Source organism: Asterias amurensis, chromosome 19 (genome assembly GCF_032118995.1).
Source record: "Asterias amurensis chromosome 19, ASM3211899v1".
In the NCBI taxonomy this organism is placed as follows: Eukaryota; Metazoa; Echinodermata; class Asteroidea; order Forcipulatida; family Asteriidae; genus Asterias; species Asterias amurensis.
The window spans coordinates 9,693,193-9,716,430 of record NC_092666.1 but is presented as its reverse complement, the minus strand read 5'-3'; the positions used below and the strand labels follow the sequence as shown (position 1 = coordinate 9,716,430).

Here is a 23,238-nt window from a genome sequence, read left to right as displayed (position 1 = left end):
ACTGAAATAAAAATGCATCAGTATATTATTTAACTATAGTTCCTAGTGACTGTTGTTGAAGATATATGTACATAATTGTAAATGTAAATGTTCAACACCAGTACTATAGTTTCTATGTTCTGAGCATCCTAGATAATTTTACATTTCGGGAAGAATACACATCCCTTTCTCTCTCTCTCTCTCTTGGGTCGGAATCAACTTACTTAAAGTAATTTCTCAAAAACACAGCCAATATTTAGGTGGCTTTTGTGTATACGTTTTGACTAGTATCACTATGGCTGTAGCAGTATACCATGTCTAGTGTTTACTTCCCATAATGCATTGTATCACATAACATGGCCGCCCGCATGTAACAGTCGATTCTCATTTTCTGGAAAAAAGCTTGACTTATAACCCATAACATACAAAGTTGTTTGTTCTTACACTTGTTATTCTCAGAATGACAAGTGATGACTAATTGTGATACTAGTCGAAACGTTAACAAAATTTACGTAAGTATTGGCCGCGTTTCGTAAACCTTTTTCATGAGGTCGGAATCATGTTGAGGCCCGCCCATCCCAGTCTATCTCTCATAAGGTTGGGAAGATCAGCTGGAAGCACCCCGATGTCCCTCGCAACTCAACTGTATAGCTGAGCTTATGTCTTCCCCCGTTTCTCCTTCCATGTTTTGGTGACCTGGGCCCAATTTCATAGAGCTTCTAAAGCACACAAATTTGCTTAGCATGACATTTCTTCCTTGATAAAAACAGGATTACAAACAAAAATTTCTGTTCGTTGCATATTGCTTGTTACTGGTATTCAGCTGTTAAGTGCTTATCCTGAAAATCAAGTGGACATTTGGTTGGTTTTTATCCTGTTTTTATCAAGGAAGAAATTTCATGTGAAGCAAATTTTTGTGATTAGCAGCTCTATGAAATTGGGTCCTGGTGATAAGCTAAGAGACAGGTTCTAATAAATGTTACAAGTGACAAATCATTCATCTTGAAAAAAACCTCATTTAATATTTCCTCTTACTAATAAATTATATACTACATATCAATTATGTTTGTGTTGAAAAGGGGGTTTAGCTTTGGTATACTCCAAAAATTAAAGACCATAAAAAACTTAATTGACTGCTGATTGCAGGATGGGTGTAAATAAACCACAAGAAAACCCTCCAATAGAACTTTATCACACTGTCACTATTTTGGTCATGATGGTCCCCTTTTCCAACAAATGATTGCTAACATTCATTACGCTGGCACCAGACTATTATTTCATTCAGCCTCAGTTTGGTTACAATGAGTTGGAATGGATAAAAAATCAAGATGACCACAACGTGATGAATGTCTTTTTTGGAAAACTTTGGGAAATTGCCATCCAGCTCCAAATTCCATGCCATTTGATTTCGAGACCTCAAGTTTAGAATTTGAGGTCTTGAAATCAAGTATCTGAAAGCATACAATAACAAGGTTTTTTTTTTTCTTTCATAGTTATCTCGCATTTCCGATGACCAATCAAGCTCAAATTTTCACAGGTTTGTTATTTCATGCATATGTTGATCGATACACCAAGTGAGAAGTCTGGTCTTTGACATTTACCAATAATATCCACTGTCTTTAAAAAGTTTAACAAGACTGTGCAAGTCTCACAAGTAATAGGGACCTATTTGGTACCACACGCATTACTTTAACACATGAAGAAAACAAAACAAATTTGTACAATTTTGGTCCCAATGTTAAAATCAGTGTGAGACTTGCATTGCAGAAATGCATAATATCAAACAAGTATAATCATAGAGCACATGAGGTATAAGTCTTGGTGCAAGATGTTTTGACACGTCTCTGTTAGCGACTCGTAATGCATACGCGTTGCAACAATTTCACCATTTCATTCTCTTGATGTAAAAGAGTGAAAAGGAACACTCCTTTTGTGGCGAACAACTCTTATGAGTGAAAAACAGGTACTTTCAACTCTATTTAGAGTGAAGTTTGTTCCAATTTCACTCAGAAAGAGTATACCGAGTGACTTTCACTCTCAAAAGATGGAAAATGCCACCACTCGGACAAGATAATGAAATTGTCACTCTTTTACATTAAGAGAGAGGTGCGAACCAGCCTCTCTTGCACCAAGACTACTCAGATATTACAGACAAAGTACTTAGCACCAAATAATAGCATCCTCCCCATTCCTCCACCTGACTACTTTCTTAAAGGCAGTGACACTATTGGTACTCACTCAAAATAATTATTCGCATGAAACCTTACGCAGTAACAAGTAATGGAGAGCTGTTGATAGTATAAAACATTGTCAGAAACAGCTCCCTCTGAAATAACATAGTTTTCGAAAAAAAAAAGTAATTTTCCACAAGTTTGATTTCGAGACCTAAGAGATAGATTCTGAGGTCCCGAAATCAAGCATCTGATCTGAAAGCACACAAGTTTGTGTGACAAGGGTGTTTTTTCTTCACATATTATCTCGCAACTACGCCAAATATTGAGTTCAAATTTTCAATTTTTTTATATTTTATGATGCATATGTTGAGATACACCAAGAAGACTGAATTACCAATAGTGTCCAGTGTCTTAAATAAATCTTAAAAAACTACAAATTACATTTAGACAAACTAATCATAGATCATCCAGACTTCTATCTTGATTTATATGACCATCTAGTTCCTTGTACACATGTATTCACAATGTTATTATCAAATGTCTAATTCTCATTCAGATCATTCAGATTGAGGGGCCAGACTATTTTTTATCCCAGCCTCGGTTTGGCTATAGTTATATAAATTGGGTAACAAGATGGTCACAACTTGATAAATATCTAGCTCCCTTTTCCAAACCACGGCTTCGGCTTTGGGTTTGGCTTGAGGCTCCGTTCTCTCGTCTGAAGCTCTGAGGCGCAGTTACACAAAGCATGCGCAATTGTCAAATCAACCCACGGAGCCAAGCTATATAGCCTGAGCCGAATCCAAAGTCAAAGCCGTCTTTTCAAAAAGGGCCTATGGGTCTACATGGCTGTGTCGGAATTTGCAGCTACAGCTATGGCGGCTACAGCCAAAATCATTGGTGGCCAATTCAGATACAGCCCAAGGTGCAGGCCCAATTTCATAAAGCTATTAGCAGAAAATACTTCTTGGTGACGAATTTCTATGCTCAGCAAAAATTGAGAGGGGCACCAGCCACAGTAAATACAAGTTTTTGACTGGTAACCTGTTTCTGCCGAGTAATACTATTCTGTGCTTAGCAACTTTTTCTGCTTACTGGCTTTATAAAATTGGGTCCTGGTTGCCATTTCCGGATAAAGAGCGCCCTCGTGATCCAGATGATGGTTGATCGACATCTTGATTAGACTTGCTCCAGTCAGTCTTCAGCTCTTGTCCTCTTGATCCTCATCCAGCCAGAGTCTTCCGTGCATCTCTGTTGTCATCTCAGGCTGATGTCATCTTCCAAGACTCGTCCAATCTGCGGATGGAAACAACGGACCTGTTTATTGTTTGATCACTTTCAACGAGTAGGATTTAAATCTTTTTGCATGGTGTGGGATGAGGTGAGTTTTGCGGTAGCATAGTGTGTAAATCTCATTTGAGTTGTTTCGGAAAAGAACGGGTTGTTTGTCAACTACCAAAAGCTTTTCAGAAGCAAGAATGGGCACCTTCTGTAATTGTTAGTGAACAGTCTCCTCAATTGGTGTTTCTCAACAACCTGTGAAAATTTGAGCTCTATAGTCATCGAAGTTGCGAGATAATAATTGGAGAGATGTCACACAAAGTTGTGTGCTTTCAGATGCTTGTTTTGCGACCTCAAAAACTAATTCTGAGGTCTCCAAACCAAATTCAAATAATATTTCAGCGTAAAATTACTTCTTTCTCGAAAAGTACATTACTTCAGAGGAAGCCCACAACGTTTCTCACAAGGTTTTATGCTAACAATTCTTTTGAGTACTTACCAATAGTGTTCAGTGCCTAAGGCTTCCTCAGTGTAGGCGCGTTTGTCAAGACCACGAACATCGATGTAATTCACAGTCAGATTCACTTAGATCACCATCATGCACCAGAAAACTGCAGGGCAAAGAAACAAAGTAAAAATGATTTAACAATTTTTGCAGAATAATTCTCAGATTTTGGGAAACATTTTCAAAACAATAAAAATTCCATATTTTTTTCTTCTAGCAAGCATCCCAAATGAAGTGAAGTTAGCTTAGTTGCCCCCGTGAAGAGTTTCAGTCCAATAACAAGATTTTCCTTTTTAAATATTTATTTTTCAATGATGATTACCTCCAATCGTTTGTACCAATAAAATATCCAAGCAGCTTTGGCAGACAGACAGTTCATGAAACCTTTTATGTTTTGGTTCATTTCCTCTCAAACTTTGCCTTCTAACTTTAAAGACACTGGACATTATTGGTATAAAGCATAAAGAAAAGAAAATTGAATGTAAATGGTCGTTAAATTTGCAAGATAATAATGGAAGAAAAACCACCCTTGTGTGCTTTCAGATGCTTGATTTCGGGACCTCAAAATCTAATTCTGAGGTCTCGAAATCATTTTCAAATTTATTTCAGTAGAAAATTACTTCTTTCTCGAAGACTATGTTATAATTCAGAGGGAGGGTTTTCTCACAACAGCTCTTCATTGCTTGTTACCAAGTAAATTTATATGCTAACAATTATTTTTAGTAATTACCAATAATGTACGGTGCCTTTAAATCTTAAAACATTACCGAATTCCTGGACAGGCCTGAAGTCCAAACTGCCAAGCTGCATCAATGAGTATCACCTCTGGTATCAGTTTGTGCAAAATGAAGAAGTTCTGAAGACAGTAACAAGAAAAGTTTTTAGTTACAAATCATGTTTACCAGCTAAGTTAAACTCAGTCTCATTGCTGTTTTAAGACCTTTCAGTCCAATTTCTGTGAGATTGTTGTATGCATCATTTTTTCCAAACAACTTTGTAGAATAACTTCAAGTAAAGTAACATTTTCGGACTGCTCAAATTCACTCCAAACTTTTCAAACAACAAACTAACATCTTTAAAGACAATGGACACTAATGGTTATTGTCAAAGACCAGTATTCCCGCTTGGTGTATCTCAATATATGCATAAAATAACTAACCTGGGAAAAATTTAACTCAATTGGTTGTCGAAGTTGCGAAATAATAATGAAAGAAAAAAACACCCTCGTCACACGAGTTCTAGAAAACTACATTACTTCAGAGGGGGCCGTTTCTCACGATGTTTTATACTACCAACCTCTCCCCATTGCGTGTTACCTAGTAAGTTTTTTGTGATAATAATTATTTTGAGTAATACCAATAGTGTCCACTGCCTTTAAGAAATTTCATCAGCTAGGTTCTTCCTTTGAAAATTATTTCTTGTCCATTTGTGTGGGAGATTTATATATTAAAATGACAGCATCCCATTGTGAGTAATATATAAAACATCCAAGCAGATTGGGTGAGAGATTTGTACAAATTAATTTGTAAAAACTCTTTTTGGTAGTTGAATTCTAATCAAATTTTTTCTTGTAACATAGGCCCTTTTCAAAACCATGACCTCGGCTTTGGATTTGGCTTCAGGCTCCGAACTCTCATTTGAAGCCCTTGGCACATACGCAAAGCTAGCACAAAGTTGTCAAAACAACTGCGAGCCAAGCTAGCCTGAGCCAAATCCAAAGCCGAGGTTTCGGAAAGGGCCATAAATTGATACATTACTCAAGATCTTGCCATGCATGAAGTTCAAACTGCCAGTGCCAGGCTGCATCAATTAAGAGTAGGTCATCATCTCTGGTATCTGTGAAAATAAAGAAAATATGAAGACAAATAACAATCAAGTTGAATTCAGATCTACTGTAAAGATTTTCAGGTCAATACCTTTTAGAGACTTTGCAACACTAGGCGGCAGCAGACTTACCAGGTTAATTTCCATTGTAGTTCTGAGCATGCGCACATTATTGAGAACTATGGATTTTACTTGGTAAGTCTGCTGCCACCAGGCATCCCGAAAGTCCCACACTGTTTGTATTGTTAAAAATCCTAAAAACTTGTCATGAGAGAGAGAGGGAGAGAGTTGGTAGAATAGTTTTATTATTTTTGGAGTTTGAAAGCCGTCAAAATTTGTCTAATCACAATAACCTTTAGGAAGTTAGTGAAATCAGTTTAGTTAGTCCTTTGAAAATTTTGAGTCAAATGTGTGGAAGATTTTAACAAAATGTATGACTTCTTCTAATTATTTTAACGGGTACTAACGGTAAGGGACTGTGTGTAAAAGCTCTCCTTTGGTATTTCATTTCCAGTCAAAAGTGACTTTTAACATAATGGATACATTACCAAGTTTCTTGCCCTGCCTGCGGGGGGGAAGTTCAAACTTCCATCTACTCAATATTGCCAGTGGGCACACGACGTATGACGTCGTGTGCCCATGAGTGCAATCTGCAAGAAAACAAACAAAATATAGTGTTATTGACATAAAGGAAAATTATGATGATTAGTTGGAAGAAAAAGTTGGTTATTGGCAGCAAAGGGAAACTTTGGTTATTGGCTGTGAAGGGAAACTTTGGTTATTGGCTGTGAAGGGAAACGTTGGTTATTGGTCGCGAAGGGAAACGTTGGTTATTGGTCGCGAAGGGAAACGTTGGTTATTGGTTGCGAAGGAAAACATTGGTTATTGACCGCGAAGGAAAACGTTGGTTATTGGCCGTGAAGGGAAACTTTAGTTTTGGTTGGGAAGGGAAACTTTGGTTATTGGCTGTGAATGGAAACTTTGGTTATTGGCTGTGAATGGAAACTTTGGTTATTGGCTGTGAAGGGAAACTTTGGTTATTGGCTGTGAAGGGAAACGTTGGTTATTGATTGCGAAGGGAAACTTTGGTTATTGGCTGTGAAGGGAAACCATGGTTATTGGCTGTGGAGGGAAACTTTGGTTATTGGCTGTGAAGGGAAAAGTTGGTTATTGGTTGGGAAGGGAAACGTTGGTTATTGATTGCGAAGGGAAACCATGGTTATTGGCTGTGGAGGGAAACTTTGGTTATTGGCTGTGAAGGGAAAAGTTGGTTATTGGTTGCGAAGGGAAACTTTGGTTATTGGCTGTGAAGAAAAACGTTGGTTATTGGCTGTGAAGGGAAACCATGGTTATTGGCTGTGAAGGGAAACTTTGGTTATTGGCTGTGAAGGAAAAAGTTGGTTATTGGTTGCGAAGGGAAACTTTGGTTATTGGCTGTGAAGAAAAACGTTGGTTATTGGTTGCGAAAGGAAACGTTGGTTATTGGCTGTTAAGGGAAACGTTGGTTATTGGTTGCGAAGGGAAACTTTGGTTATTGGCTGTGAAGGGAAACGTTGGTTATTGGTTGCGAAGGGAAACGTTGGTTATTGGTTGCGAAGGAAAACATTGGTTATTGACCGCGAAGGAAAACGTTGGTTATTGGCCGTGAAGGGAAACTTTAGTTTTGGTTGGGAAGGGAAACTTTGGTTATTGGCTGTGAATGGAAACTTTGGTTATTGGCTGTGAAGGGAAACTTTGGTTATTGGCTGTGAATGGAAACTTTGGCTATTGGCTGTGAAGGGAAACTTTGGTTATTGGCTGCAAAGGAAAACGTTGGTTATTGGCTGTGAAGGGAAACGTTGGTTATTGGCTGTGAAGGGAAACTTTGGTTATTGGCTGTGAAGGGAAACTTTGGTTATTGGTTGGGAAGGGAAACGTTGGTCATTGGTTGCAAAGGAAAACGTTGGTTATTGGCTGTGAAGGGAAACTTTGGTTATTGGCTGTGAAGGGAAACTTTGGTTATTGGCTGTGAAGAGAAACTTTGGTTATTGGTTGGGAAGGAAAACGTTGGTTATTGGTTGGGAAGGAAAACGTTGGTTATTGGTTGCGAAGGGAAACGTTGGTTATTGGCTGTGAAAGAAAACGTTGGTTATTGGTTGCGAAGGGAAATGTTGGTTATTGGTTAAAAAGGAAAACGTTGGTTATTGGTTGGGAAGGAAAACGTTGGTTATTGGTTGGGAAGGGAAATGTTGGTTATTGGTTGAGAAGGAAAACGTTGGTTATTGGTTGGGAAGGTAAAGTTCTAGGCCTATTCATGTCCTGTTCTACTTTTTTGTTTAATGTCTTCTTTAACGCTTTGCCTGCCTGCCGTAGAAATATTTGTTTTGGAAACTTGTTTTGGGGGTGTAGCTAACTAGCTATGCCGACTGATAATTTTTATCACAATCAATCAATACAATTTATTCGTCAGAAATATTAAACGATTAATTTAACATAACTAAACTAATCATTTAGATATTTTTAACTGAAATAAATCATTGATTGATTAGTGCTCATTGCAAATTTTCCATTTTGACATGGTCCAATACTAATTACTATTGTGGAGCAATTTAAGGGGAGAATCATTTGCAAATGTTCCATGTTGACATGGTTCATTACTAATGACTATTGTGGAACAATGTAAGAGGAGAATCATTTTGTTTGTGCCAAGTTAAACTTGAAAAAAGTGATACAGTAAAACTTGAGTCAGTTTCTGAATCATGCACTGATTTGTAATTTCCAAGGTTTTTTTTGCCCTTCTGGGCCAATTTGAGTACTTTTTAGAATAAAAAAAAAAAAAAATTGCTTTTTTTAAATTTTTTACTTTTAATAATTACTAAGAAGACAAAAGGGTCTCTAAGTGAACATGTTTATGCTAAATATTAGCAAATTAATCATGCCAATGTACAATGACAACATAATAAAGTCATCAGTTTCTTCCAAACCCAGGAAAAGTTCCAAGAGAAAAAAAAGCATCACTCTGGCTACGACCAAAATGCCCTGACATCAAGAAGCTCTCTCAGAAATAAAAAATGGATGGCATCCCCAGTGACAATAATAGTAGACAACATCAACAAGTACCGAGGCAAATAATAACAGAACCCTGCTTGTTATTAAGATCTGGGGTTAAACTTTTGCTTACAAGTTCTAGGCCTATTCATTTCCTATTCTATTCTAACCGACTTACCATTATACATACCAACTTCAACCTTTTACTTTAGGGGGTGTCTTCTTTGTTCCTCTTTTTGTCTGGCTCCTTTCTTTTTGCTCATTGTGCATTTCCTGTTGAATAAAACCCTAAAAATTGAGTTTGGGATGATTGTGTTGTGTTATGATGCGCACTTTATCTGTCAACACACACACAATTTTATTTATCTACATACAAAAAAAGATGATAAAATTATTCATCAGAAATATTAAATGTTAAATTAAATTTAACCATTTTAATATTGCCAACTGAACAAATTTCCATCTTTTAAATTACACAAACCTTAAATAATATGGTTCATCGCTAATGCAGGGCTATGTATACATATACTTTTTTTGTTATAAGAAATAATTCACAAACTTACTCAGGTTTTTCATGCTCTTTATTTGGCTTCCCCCTCCCACCACACAATTTTATTTATTTACATACAAAAAAGATGATAAAATTATTCATCAGAAATATTAAATGTTAAATTAAATTTAACCATTTTAATATTGCCAACTGAACAAATTTCCATCTTGAAGGGAAAAAAGCAGATAATATTTTTAAATTACACAAACCTTAAATTATATGGTTCATCGCTAATGCAGGCCTATGTATACATATACTTTTTTTGTTTAAGAAATAATTCACAAACTTACTCAGGTTTTTCATGCTCTTTATTGGGCTTCCCCCTCCCACCACACAATTTTATTTATTTACATACAAAAAAGATGATAAAATTATTCATCAGAAATATTAAATGTTGAATTAAATTTAACCATTTTAATATTGCCAACTGAACAAATTTCCAACTGAAAAAAGCAGATAATTATTTTAAATTACACAAACCTTAAATTATATGGTTCATCGCTTTTGCAGGCCTATGTATATACTTAAAGAAATAATTCACAAACTTACTCGGTTTTTCATGCTCTTTATTGGGCTTGGTTTTATAGGGTTTTGGGGTTTTTACTTCGAGAACAGAAAACACTATCAGTAAACATTAATAACAATACTGTCACAATTGAGTCTTTCTAGAAGGAAAAACTGTGAGATGTATGTATTTGAAAACAAGTTTGTTGTTTCTAGAGAAACCCTTAAATGATTTTCTTATTGTCCTTAATTTTATATAGAGAACTAAAGTGATTTTTGTTATTTTTCATATAGTGCAAAAGGATCTCTATCTGTAAAAAATTATGACCAATTAATTATTTAATTTTGACAAAGTGTAGATTTAAAATGACAACAACAGATGCTCATCCGCTTCTTCCAAACTGGGAAATCTTCCAAGAGAAACTATTTTACTTCAATGCATCACTCTGGCCACGACCAAAATGCCCCGACAACCAAGAAAATCCTCTCAGAGAAAAATAGTAGGAGACATCACCAATGACCAAATTTGTAGACAACATCAACAAGTACGAGAAAAGTTACCTGCTACTTATTGGGAAAGAACGGGGTTAGATTTTCACTTACCACTTAACGTCATCTTAATGATCTTGTCTTGTCTTACCACTTGGTCGACATGCTTGTAGCCACACCCATATCACACAATCCACAGATAGAAGTTTTAAGTTCTGACAACAGTCAGCAAAAATGTGTTCAGTTTTGTTCAAAAGTCTCTTTTAAAGTTGTTGTCTTGTTACTTGGACGACTTGAAGCCACACCCATACCACACAATCCACAGATAAAAGTTTCAGAGTTCTGACAACAGTCAGCAAAAATGTATTCGGTTTTGAAACACAAAACCAAAGTCTATTTTAAAGTTCTTGTCTTGTCACTTGGTTGTCTTGTCACTTGGTCGACTTGAAGCCACACCCATACCACACAATCCACAGATAAAAGTTTCAGAGTTCTGACAACAGTCAGCAAAAATGTATTCGGTTTTGAAACACGAAACCAAAGGTCACTTTTAAAGTTCTTGCCTTTTCACTTGGACGACTTGCAAGTTGTAGCCACACCCACACCACACAATCCACAGATAAAAGTTTTAAAGTTCTGACAACAGCCAGCAAAAATAAGTGTCAACAATAAACAGTTCTCAAATTCAATACATCAAGTCCTCTTTTCAATGTAATTCAGTTCCAATAGAGCTTCTCTCACCAACCTTGACGGAGCTCGCAAGCAAAAAGCGAAAGTTCAACAGGAGAATGAGTTGATTTAAATGTTCAATTCCTCAGACAGTTCGGGTTGTTTTCAGAAGATTGTTCAAACTCCTGGACCTCTCCAGCTCTACTCGCAAGCTCAACATCAAAGTTGGTCCATGCCACCAGCGTTTTGGTTGTGTACGCCGGCGACAATGTTCTGTCCAACTTGGAGGAATTCTCTGCCCAGCGAAAACTCCGAGGGAAAAACTCCGAGGGAGTTCTCAAGCCGGGCTGTAAACTCGACTACAAAATTAGACCACTGTGAGATGTGCTCATAAAGAAAGGCTTGGGTGAAATACTTGACCAAAAGTCCTCATGTCAAGAGTCACTTTCTTCTTTGCAAATTTGAGTACATTTTTATCTACAGAACGTCGTAGTGTTGTTCTCAGTACTACAATTTGACTGATACAATTTGTTTCACATTATAAAAGAGTGAAATTTGTATGATAAAGTTCAACCGAAACGCGAGGTCCAAAATACAGCCAAGTGAAGAGTAGCCATGTTGTCCGCCGCCGCCCCGCGTGTGTAGAACTAAAACCATGCGGTCTTGCTGCGTCCTTTTCTATGTTAAAAGCGCAAAGACGATAAATCTGCATATCAATGCCGATTTGGCATGCATTATACTAAATTGGTTTGGTAACAATCTTGTCCAATAACATTGTGCGGATCTGGGCCAATAACAATGTGAGGAATTTCTTGAACGGGAAGAAATCTCAACCCGAAGTAATAATGGACCCGCCCTGGGACAGCTGTTTTTAAATCACTGAATACAATTTGTGAATACTGCTCTAAAATGAGGGAGGTTCGATTCTCATCCACGGGGGGCTTGCAGTTTTTTTCCTCTCCACGTTGAAGCTCAAAATCAGTGTTGGGATAAATAATAGAAATCTCATTCCGAATGAATAATGGACCCGGCCTGCTGTCGTACACGGGCAGCTGTTTTTAAATCACTGAATACAATTTGTGAATACTGCTCTGAAATGAGGGAGGTTCGATTCTCATCCACGGGGGCCTTGCAGTTTTTCCTCTCCACGTTGAGACTCAAAACTAGTGTTATTGTCAGTGTTGTGATAAAATAAAATAAATAATATAAACCTCATTTCCAAAGCTGACTATTGTGAGCACTCTGGGCCTTTCTTTGATAATTTAAAACTCCTAAAATCCGTTGACCCCCACATCTTAACTTAGGAAAATTATGTATAAATATATCTTTTACCTGCTTGTATCAACATGTGAACATTTACAAGAAAAATTTGATAAGTTCACAAGGTTATTTTTATAATAACATTGTGAACACTTTCTAGAAAATTTGATAAGTTCACAAGGCAGCCTTGTGAACATTTTCAGGAAAAAAATTGATAAGTTCACAAGGCCATGTGAACATTTTCAAGAAAAATATGATAAGTTCACAAGGCTCTCTTAATACTTATATGCATGACGTCATAATTCTTACCCCAAATAAGGCTATGGGCGCACGTCCCCCACATAGATATAGAATTAAATAACTAGATCGGCCGCGCGTACATACGCGCCATTACCCGTGTAGAAAATAAAATTGTTCGCCATGGACGCGGTAAAAATTTCACGTTCGAAAGGCGACGCGCAAAAATGAACACGGGAGATAGGCCTTTGACGCGCTAAATGTCACGTGCTGACGGCAAAAAGTCACGTGCTGACGGCAACGCACAGAAAATGTACACGGGAGATAGGCAATGGCAGCCCCCATGCCAGAACCTGCGTATTTACGCGCGGCCGATCTAGTTATTCTATTCTATATCTATGGTCCCCCATCACTTGCAGTGGCTGCGCCCATCGCCTCGTTTTGGATTAGCATTGTGACGTACCTCATGCATATATATTAAGAAAGGCTAGCCTATAGGGTCAATTTCAAGAAAGATTTGGTAAGTTCACAAGGCAGACTTGTGAACATTTTCTGGAAAAGGTTGAATGCTTTCTGGAAAATTTTGATAGTTCACAAGGCCTTGTGAGTGTGACAATTTCAACAACAAATTCTGATTTTGGCAAAAATTTGGCAAAAATTCAAGGCTTACCCCCTTGTAATTTTAGCCAAACTGATACAAAAATGCAAGGCTTACCCCTTGTGATTTTATCAATTTTTTGCAAAACACATACAAAAAGGCAAGGGTTACCCTTTGTGATTAGATTTTAACAAAATTCATAGAAAAATGCAAGGTTTATCTGATTTTAGCAAAATTTAGACGATAATGCAACGCTATACAACCCTTGTGATTTTATCTGATTTTCGCCAAATTCCTTATACAACTGCAACGTACCCCTTGTGATTTTATCCGCTTTGAGTCAAATTTTGACAAAAAGGCAAGGCTTACTATCCCTCGTGATTTTAGCCAGATTAAGGCCGTTATGTATGATTTTTGATAAAATAAAAGCATCCTAAAAGGTGAGCCTTGCAGTTTTGTCTGTACTTGAACATAAGGGACTTTTCGTTTTCGACGACGGATGGTTCTGCGACGGTTGTTCAGCTAAACGTTGCCGTTTTCAGCACCACGAAGATTCATCCCAAGTACTGTCGTAGAAGCTGAGGGACCACCGGCCTCAAAGCCGACGCATGCGCAGATGACGCCAAATGTCATCTTTACCGTCGCAGAACCATCCGTCGTCGAAAACGAAAAGTCCCTATTATCACAAGGGCTAGGCCCCTTGCTGAGGTCTCAAAGAATTCAATTCAAATAATTTAGTGAAAAATTACTTCTTTCTCCACTAAACTATGTTACTTCAGAGGGAGCCGTTTTGGATAACTTTCCGTATGGCGCCACCACTTTATCACTCTTTTTTACAAAAAGGGAAATCTCATTGAGGTAAATTAGATACTATATTATTTCATATCGAATGAAAAAGTGGTGGCGCCATACGGAAACTTTTCCGCCGTTTTTCGCAATGTTTTATACTACATGCATCAACAGCTCTCCATTGCTCATTGCAAAGTAAGTTCTTGTGTTAAAGGAACACGTTGCCTTCGGGCTGCGCTTTGTTGGGCGTTTTTGGGCTATGACAAGCGTTTGATGTAAAATGATTACGGTTGGAAAGATGTTAAAAAAGTAGAATATAATGATCTACACAAACATGCCTTAGAATTGCTTCATTTTTGCTAACTTTCTCGAAACAAAACGCTCCGCCATTTATGGGGGTCAAGATTTTGACTCCCATAAATGGCCGCCAAATTCACTAGTCTTATTTCCAGTCGCAGCCGTTGAACTATACGACTGAGCAATTATTAACAATTTTACGAACCCATTTGTATCTATCTCTTCCTCCATGGTTACTCCAACAACAACAAAACAGTTCATGAACAAAAATAAAAGGGCCTACGTTGAATTAACTGTTTATTAATCTATCTAAGCAGCAAGTTCAGCCCACGTCCCGGGGCCAAGCGGCTGCCGTCCAGCGGGCCATCATCCCCCGCGGCCAGACCTCCCCAGACGCAGTGAACTCCCCGTTCTTGCTCGTACGATGTAGGATTTTAGCGGGGCCAGTCTAGTAATGCGAACACTTTGTACACGAAAGAATGTCTAGTACCCGTATACTAACTAGCGAGTGGAGTTGAAAATGAACGTGTCATGACCTCCCACACCAAAACTACAGCTAGAGAATTCATCCTCTCAATAAAACATCTGCTCAGACATGTCAGAGGCGTTTACCGTGTTTACCGCGTAAGTATAGTATGCAATTGCGAGTCACATAGGCCTATACCCCACACACAGTTCGTTTTTAGATACAAAATTACAGGGACCTTACTTCTCTGTCCTTTCTCTATGTTGTTTGCATGTACATGTAGAGTCACAGGGCAACAGGAAAGTGGTGTCCATTACTAATCCTAGTCCATCGCCATAGGATAGATGATGTCACTTGTCTTATTTGCCAACATGATCCTTTCTTCGGGGTATACATTCATTATTTTATAAAATAATGTTTATGTCTATTATGGGGATGTAATTCCTTGACCTTGGTCTTGGACGGTACTATTTGAGGTAGCTCCTGTTTACATTGCTCAGAATCATTTGACAGCAAAATTTACGGTGCGATGCATCTGAACAGGGAGCACATACTGCAAATGGTAGTTGGCAAGGAGAGCTAAAATAAATTAATACTCTTGTCCACAAAAATGAAGCTTCCATAGGTCCTTTTCGAAACCACGGCTTCGGCTATGGCTTCGGCTTCAGACTCCGTCCCCTTGTCTGAATCCGTACGCTAAGCATGCTCAGTATTGTCCAAACATCTGCGGGGCCAAGCTAGCCCGAGCTGAATCCAAAGCCAAAGCCGTGGTTTCGAAAAGGGCCATAGTCTAGAAGAACTCTTTTCAAAAATTACAAAACAAAATCAGAAACGGGGAACAATTTTATTATTTTGTAACATTTTTGTATTGATACTTGATTCCCAGGTCACAGTGAAAGTTGGGTGGTGATGTGATTATTGAAGCCGGTATGGACAAGAAAGAGTAAACGTACATCAAAGAAGTTTTCCAAGCACGGTTAGATGACAACCAGCTTCTTCGCAAGACAGGAAAACTCTGCTAATTAGGCCTGGGCGACCAGTGAAAATTACTAATCGACTAGTCGCACCTCCATCCAATAGTTGCGACTACGACACTAGTCGCAACAAAATTTTAATTATCACGATGCACTGTGGCAATAATTCAAGCGGAAAAGATTGAAGATTTGTGTCACTGATGTCTGACTGTGTTCTGTAAGTAAATTATGTTGTCATGAATAGTCATGAGCGACTAAATTGGTTCACCAAACAGGTAGACGCAATTTTTTTAAAACTATTTTTGTAGCACGTTTAACCGAATAGTTGAAAACAATAGTCGCGACTCGACTCAGGATTCAATAGTTGGAGTGCGACACTAGTCGCTCAGGCTTACCGCTAATGGTGCAAGAATGGCCTCTACCCGCAGCCGCCATCCCCCCCCCCCCAATACCACCACCACCACTACTACCAACAGAAGAACTTGTTGCAAAACACAAATCCAGATTTTCCACTTCTTAAATTTAATTTCCATGTAACTTTCCACAATTTGGCTACAAAATTGTCTGTACAGGTGTGCATAAGATATAAGGTCAGTGCATTATTAGCATTATTGGCAAGTTCTAGAGTTTGTATGTAATCAAAGAGAATCTTTGTCACAAATTTATAGGAACTTTATAAAAAAATATGGACAATTTATTGAATGTTTTTACAATTCACAGCAGTACACGATGTATTTGCAAACATTAATTAAATTTGTCCTTTGCCAAAGAACACTATAGTCCCATGCAGTATCCTTAGTAATAGTTGGTGTATCTCCTCAATATTTATGCATAAAATAATAAACCTGTGACAATTTGGGCTAAATTTGGCAATATAAGCTGCAAGAAACAGTGAAAGAAAAACACCATTGCAGTATAGAAACAAGTCCTTTGACATGCCTCTCATCATGTACACTTTATCAAGTGAGTTTTATGATCACAAATTAGTAATTACCAACATCTAAGGTATAAAGTCCCTTTAGAGAGACCAATGCTATAGATCGAGTGATTTGGTTGTAAAATGCATATGGTTAGAAAGGATGTTTTAAAAGTAGAATAGAATGATCAACACAAGTATGACTTGAAATTGCGTGGTTTTCCTTTAAAACTTTTACTTATTCGAACTAACATGGTCTGCTAGTCAACAATATGACTAGTTCTAAAACATCATTCTGACCATGCATTTCATAACAGGCATGTGGTTGAAATCAAAATATACTTGCAAGGGTTAAGGTTAAAAATTTGAAATGGCACTGTGTTTATCAAACTTGTTGCATCTATGATCCATGTCTCTTTATGAATACAGAATAAAGATATTTCAGATAAATTTATTTGAATACAGATTGTTTATGTTTTTGCATTTTGTTGTTCTAGTGTGTTTTTTGTTACAAAATATCGAAATCTCAAATAAATAATACAATAAATATGATGATTGTATAAACAATTGGCCATGTTCTTCAAATTAAACTTAATCATATTATGTCGTTGTGATGTGATGAAAACAAACTCTGCTCACATCACATTCAATGATTTGTTGACATAAGTAATGTGCAAAAGAAAATAATAATAAGTTGAAATATTGACATTATGTGTTAATTTAGGAATAAGAATCTACTTGTTGAAAACAGGAAATATTGCCATTTGTAAAACCTGTTTTGCATAAATCATGTGTACATGAAAGTTGAAACTATCTGGAAATATATCCCTGATTTTACAAACAGTAACTCGGTAGTGTTACTCTATTTCCAGTACCATTCTGACACAACACATGTTGTCTGTGAAGGCTGGCTGGGTGGCAAAGTCATTTGTTGTGTACATCATGCTCCCCTGGTTTACATGTCATTCCTGTGATGTCGTGCCAACTCTTATGGTGGTCCAGAACAAGGTGCCTCAAGATCTTTTCAAATATAAACACAAACATTTTTGAAACAATTAACAAAATAAATATTGGTTATTTGTACATGTATATGGAATATAAAACCCATGCACTTGATGTTGATTCATTAAAAAGACATTTTTGCAAATATTACCTACCTGCAGCCGATTTCACGAAACTTTACGCAACTGCGTGAGTCCACTTGCGCAATTTTAATGGCGCAAGTTGCTCCATTAACGTTGCACAAGTGGACTAACGCAGTTGCGTAAAGTTGTGTGAAATCGGCTGCTGGTCAAAGACATGATGTTATTAAAATTTGGGATGTGGCTGTTCAGTGTAAAGTTTTTTGGTAATGCAACGTTGGCGAAGGAGGCTGTTTACAAGTAACTACAATGAATGAAAGCTTAAATTTGTGTTTCCTTATTAAATGTTTGTTTACACATTTACTTTGTTTCCTTTTTTTTGGGGGGGGGGGGGGGGGCGGACAGATCAAAATATGTAACAAAACTGGACTGCTTTGACAGTACATGTGTATATTGTTATACATGCACATGCCATTGACAGTATGAAATAATCAGTCTCTTACTGCCAAGTTTGAGAAGCATTCATCCGGCCTTTGTTTGCAGCATGACCTCTCCTGTTGTGTTGGCATCTCCCTACAGTTGGTACAAACACACCAGCTTGGTTGGGTTTGATGAGGTCTCCAAGATGTTTACGCCAAGTCCTGGCATCTGCTCACATAGTACCTTCAACAAGAAATTCATAACCATTGATATAACTTATTAGTTCTCGACAATTTTATTTTTTATTGTTTGAAAGGTCACACTTCTTTGAAAGAATTCGGGTTGACTTGGGTACGAGTTGACTTGGGTACAATATTTTGGGTAAACTGTTAAAAATATACAAAAAACATTTAATAAATCTGTACTATTTTTAAAATGTACCAAGTCATTAGGACGCTGGACACTCGATTCAAATCCCCACCCCCATCTATGCACCGAGTGAATAGATCTACAAAATTACATGTAAACTAGTCATAGTACATGTACATTTATGTACTCTCACAACTCAGTGCTGCGGCTGTCATGGCTGTGAATTTACGTGTCATGTCCACAATAATAACTAACAATAACATTGCATTGGGTATAAACAATCACGGTCCGTTCTCTCTCTCTCGTCGGCTAGTCCGTGTCCCACTACATTATTCTTACCCTGATTGGCGAGGTGTCCGTTCCTTCTTTTTGGACGTGTCTTCAATCATCTCTTTGCGTAGAGCAATGAGCTGAATCTGTGTTTTTCGGCGATCCATTTTGACAGCAAAATGGTGTGTTTACATTTCACACAACGTCGTATGGTAGAGAACGGTATGTTACCTCGTGTTCTTCTGGTAGGTTTACCAGGCCATTGGCTACGGCGCCAGCCTAACTGCTGTGCATCGCGCATAAACGGACGATCGTTTTGACGGCTTGAAAAACGTATATATTTCGCGGGCCATGTTTCGGGGTCAGAGGTCAGTGTTTGTTTTTTTTAATTATCATTCACTAATTACAACAGATTAAATGTATTTTATTGCAAGAACAACTCTTAATAAGTATAAGGAACACCCTCAAACGTGAAATTTTGTGAAATCTGAAGGCAACGTGTTCCTTTAACCATTATTTGTGAGTAACTACCTATAGGGTTTAGTGCCTTTAAAGACACTGGACACTATTGGTAATTGTCAAAGACCAGTCTCATCACTTGGTGTATCTCAACATATTTATGCACAAAATAACAAACCTATAAAAATTTGAGCTCAATATTGGTCGTCGAATTTGCGAGATAATAGTGAAAGAAAAAACACCCCTGTCACACGAAGTTGTGTGCTTTCAGATGCTTGATTTCGAGACCTCAAGTTCTAAACATGAGGTCTCCAACTCAAATTCGTGGAAAATTACTTCTTTCTCCAAAACTAGGTCACTTCAGAGGGAGCCGTTTCTCACAATGTTTTATACCACCAATCTCTCCCCATTACTCGTTGCCAATAATTATTTTCAGTAACTACCTACAGTGTCAACTGCCTTTAAGGTATGAAATTTTTGTGGCACGGTTGGCTTGTGCGTAAAGCGCTCGCCTCTCACCAAGGTGACCCCGGTTCGATTCTCGGTCGGGGCCATATATGAGTTGAGTTGTGCGTTGGTTCTCTGATATGCCACGAGGGTTTTCCACACTATCCGGTTTTCCTCCCTCAGGAAAAAATCAAACACTTTCGATCTTGGCTGTGCTCCGTGGTCAAAATGGGTTGATGTGGCTGGCAGCTGAATGCGCCCTTGCATGCCTGCTTCTCGAACACGTTGTAGCCGCGTCCTTCGCAATTCAGCTCTTAGCTGCGAGTAAGGATGATTAGCCCCCCAAATTATTATTATTATGAAAACAAACAAAACAATAAAAAAACGGACACAGTGAAAACAACTTTTTGGAGTTTTGAAAATAATCACCAGCAGGGGTCGCACCCTCGCAAAAGTTTAATAGTTTTTTGTCCTCATCATTATCTATGTACATTTGAGTGAGGTAATGACCTATTGTACACAAATAATTCATCTATTTCTACACACAGATTCGTCAAATTACAACTTTTTTTGTGGGCTTTTTAACTCCCTGACCGATATATTTACAGCATGTAAAAATTGCATCTTAACACGTTTTAAGGCCCTAAATTGAAAACCTAGATATTGTCAACAAATTTGTAATTAAAAACAGGGACAAAAATGCAAATGATATTCTTGACAGTAATAGCCCCAGATACTTCAGATCTAAGAACCCCCCTTCAGCAAGTGATACTCTTCTAAAAATCGTTAGTTGACAACACCTAATTTTAAAAGGCACAACAAAATTATAGCAGGCTTGTGGTCAGATCTTTAAGAATAGTCCTAAAGATGCTTTTAAGACAAAAACAAAAGTCAGATAGTCTGGTTACCTATTCAAATTCACCAGTGTAACCAATGCATGAAGTTCAGGGATGCTGCAAAACAAAATGGCTGCCGACCAAAACAGCCTTATCTGAAAAATGACATTTTGAGAAAAGTACGGACTCAGATAAGCTGTTTTGCCACAAACTGGGATGAAAGTGTTAACAGAGGCCGAGATAGGACGTGTTATATTCACATCCATACATAGTATGCCTTTGTAACATAGGGTGCATTTGATTAGCTTCCCTGGGTAGACTCCGCAGTGCTCACTCGGGTGAGCCCCTGCCATGAACTAAGCGAACGATCACACTTGCCCTCTCGTGGTGACGTCATGCACCTCGGGTCACCCATAAGTGACCCATTCCACAAGTAGGGCACTGGGGGCTGACCCGGATGAGCCCCTGGAACGACGTCAAAGCTAATCGAACGCACCGAGGGCAGACCGGGGTCGACCCAGGGAAGCTAAATGAACACACCCATTGTAATAAAAAAAAGTGCCCTCAATTCACACAGAATGATGTAATAATAACCTTACATTGGAAGTGTTAGTAGGGCCCTTTCACAGAGAAGAAATGGCATTCACATTTCAATGTTCATACATAGTTTTTCTCATGAATCATAAAACATTGTTGAAAAATTACTCATGTGCTACCGAAGCATGCACTGCAGTCGGTTACCTCCAAAAGTAAAAGTTGCCTTGTGTGTGACGAGGCCCTAAGAGCCCAAAGTCTGTTGTAATACAACCTTGTTAATAGTGATATACCCTTAGAATGCTTATTCAATGAATACATTATGCTTGTATTAAAAAGAATATAACTATAAAAAACCTGTAAACAATTACAACTGTGATAACCATAAGTGAGTTATTTGATTATTAGTGTATTCCTAAGTCATGCCGTAGCTAAACTGGAAAACTATGGCCGTTTTTCAAATCCACTGCTTCAGTTTTGGATTCGGCTACCGGCTCTGTTCTCTCGTCGAAACCCTGAGCATGTATGTATGAAGCATGTGCAATTTGTCAAAACAACCGCAGGACCAAGCTAGCCTGAGCTGAATCTGGAGCCGTAGCCGTGGTTTCGTAAAGGGCCTATGTCCTACTTAATCAATGAGAAAAAAGCAAAACAGGTTCAACAGGTACTCAAAGTACCACAGTTAAAGCAAAGTCACACAGGCCCCGATACCGAGAACGATAACGATAAAAATTCACGTCCTCGATTGGTTGAAATGCTTCACCCAGAATACACCCACTCATTCAACCAATCGAGGGCGTGCATTTTTATCGTTATCGTTTTCGTTATCAGGGCCTGTGTGACTTGGCCTTTAGGGTACACTTCAACCCCAACTGGGATCCTCTGTTCCCAATGAGGGTATAAATTGTCTCCCAATGAGGGTATAAATTGTCTCCCAATGAGGGTATAAATTGTCTCCCAATTAGGAAATGTTCCAAATAAGGAAATGTTTTCAATTAAGAATGTTGGGGGAAAAACAGCAGTTATCATAATCGAAGACCTCATAATCGATTACCACATTGAATCTTGCTGCAATGCCATCATGGCCCAATTTCTTAGAACAGAAAATATTGCTTAAAGACACTGGACACTATTGGTAATTGTCAAAGACCAGTCTTCTCACTTGCTGTATCTCAACATATGCAATTTGAGCTCAATTGGTCGTCGAAGTTGCGAGAAAAAAAAATTGAAAGAAAAAACACCCTTGTCACACGAAGTTGTGTGCGTTTAGATGGTTGATTTCGAGACCTCACATTCTAAAGCAGAGGTCTCGAAATCAAATTCTTGGAAAATTACTTCTTTCTCGGAAACTATGTCACTTCAGAGGGAGCCGTTTCTCACAATGTTTTATACCATCAACCTCTCCCCATTACTCGTCACCAAGTCAGGTTTTATGCTTATAATTATTTTGAGTAATTACCAACAGTGTCCACTGCCTTTAACAATTCTCTGCTAAGCAGAATTGAACAGGATACCAGTCACAAATTGTACACGTGACATGGTAGTTTAGACGGTAACCTTATTGTAGTGAGCAAAATGTTGTTGGGCTTCGGTACTTTTTCTGCTTTATAAGCAGCTGTATGAAATTGATCCCTTATTGGGAACGTCTCAGATTAGCGGAACTTTCCAGAGCTGCAGAGCTGGAAAGTTTTTCTTACCAGATAACCAGCCAAACTGTAATGAGAAATGTCTTGCCCGAAACTGGTTCCTAGGAAGGGACAAAATAGTCTGGCACCTCGAGTTCTAGTATTGGAAAGGGTACAAGACATTGATGCTCAGAGCACAATAAAGGCCTTCTCAGATTTATATTTTCAAATGGGACTCAGAGGACGATTCTTTAAGATAATCACGCCTGAAACATTTTCTGAATAGTTAAAAAAAACACATAAAAATTAATGGAGTAATCAATAGTTTAAATCAAATGTTACATAAGGGCATAATACTGGGATATAAACTGTTGTAACTAAAAATTCATGATTCAATTTGTAACATAAAAACATCATTAAACTTTAAAAAGGTTATTTAAAATCCGTTAAAAAGTAATCATTTTTTTCTTCAAAAGGCCATTATATAAAATGTTATATGGTGGGGGTTCCAAAAAAACAATTTCAAGATTTTTCTTTGTTTTGCTGTAATTATTTGTAATTAGTTATTAATACAAATGACAAATTTGGGAATTTTAAAAACAAGGATATTTCACACATTTAGTTTGGTTTCTAGTTTCGGTTTAAAATAAAGATGAC

At 37.9% G+C, this 23,238-nt stretch overlaps 3 long non-coding RNA genes across 3 annotated transcripts; 1 reads left to right on the top strand and 2 right to left on the bottom strand.

Moving 5' to 3' along the window:
- Positions 1–3,933: 3,933 nt before the first annotated feature.
- On the bottom strand, positions 3,934–10,477 carry LOC139951551 (uncharacterized). The gene is made up of 5 exons (XR_011787797.1): positions 10,448–10,477; positions 6,312–6,413; positions 5,697–5,775; positions 4,707–4,795; positions 3,934–4,045 (listed from the first exon to the last, which is right to left on the bottom strand). It is a non-coding gene; the product is annotated as an uncharacterized lncRNA (long non-coding RNA).
- A 4,055-nt stretch (positions 10,478–14,532) lies between these two features.
- Positions 14,533–16,993, top strand: LOC139951745 (uncharacterized). The gene is made up of 2 exons (XR_011787836.1): positions 14,533–14,807; positions 15,536–16,993. It is a non-coding gene; the product is annotated as an uncharacterized lncRNA (long non-coding RNA).
- Positions 16,125–19,055, bottom strand: LOC139951744 (uncharacterized). The gene is made up of 3 exons (XR_011787835.1): positions 18,750–19,055; positions 18,125–18,284; positions 16,125–17,559 (listed from the first exon to the last, which is right to left on the bottom strand). It is a non-coding gene; the product is annotated as an uncharacterized lncRNA (long non-coding RNA).
- Positions 19,056–23,238: the final 4,183 nt, after the last annotated feature.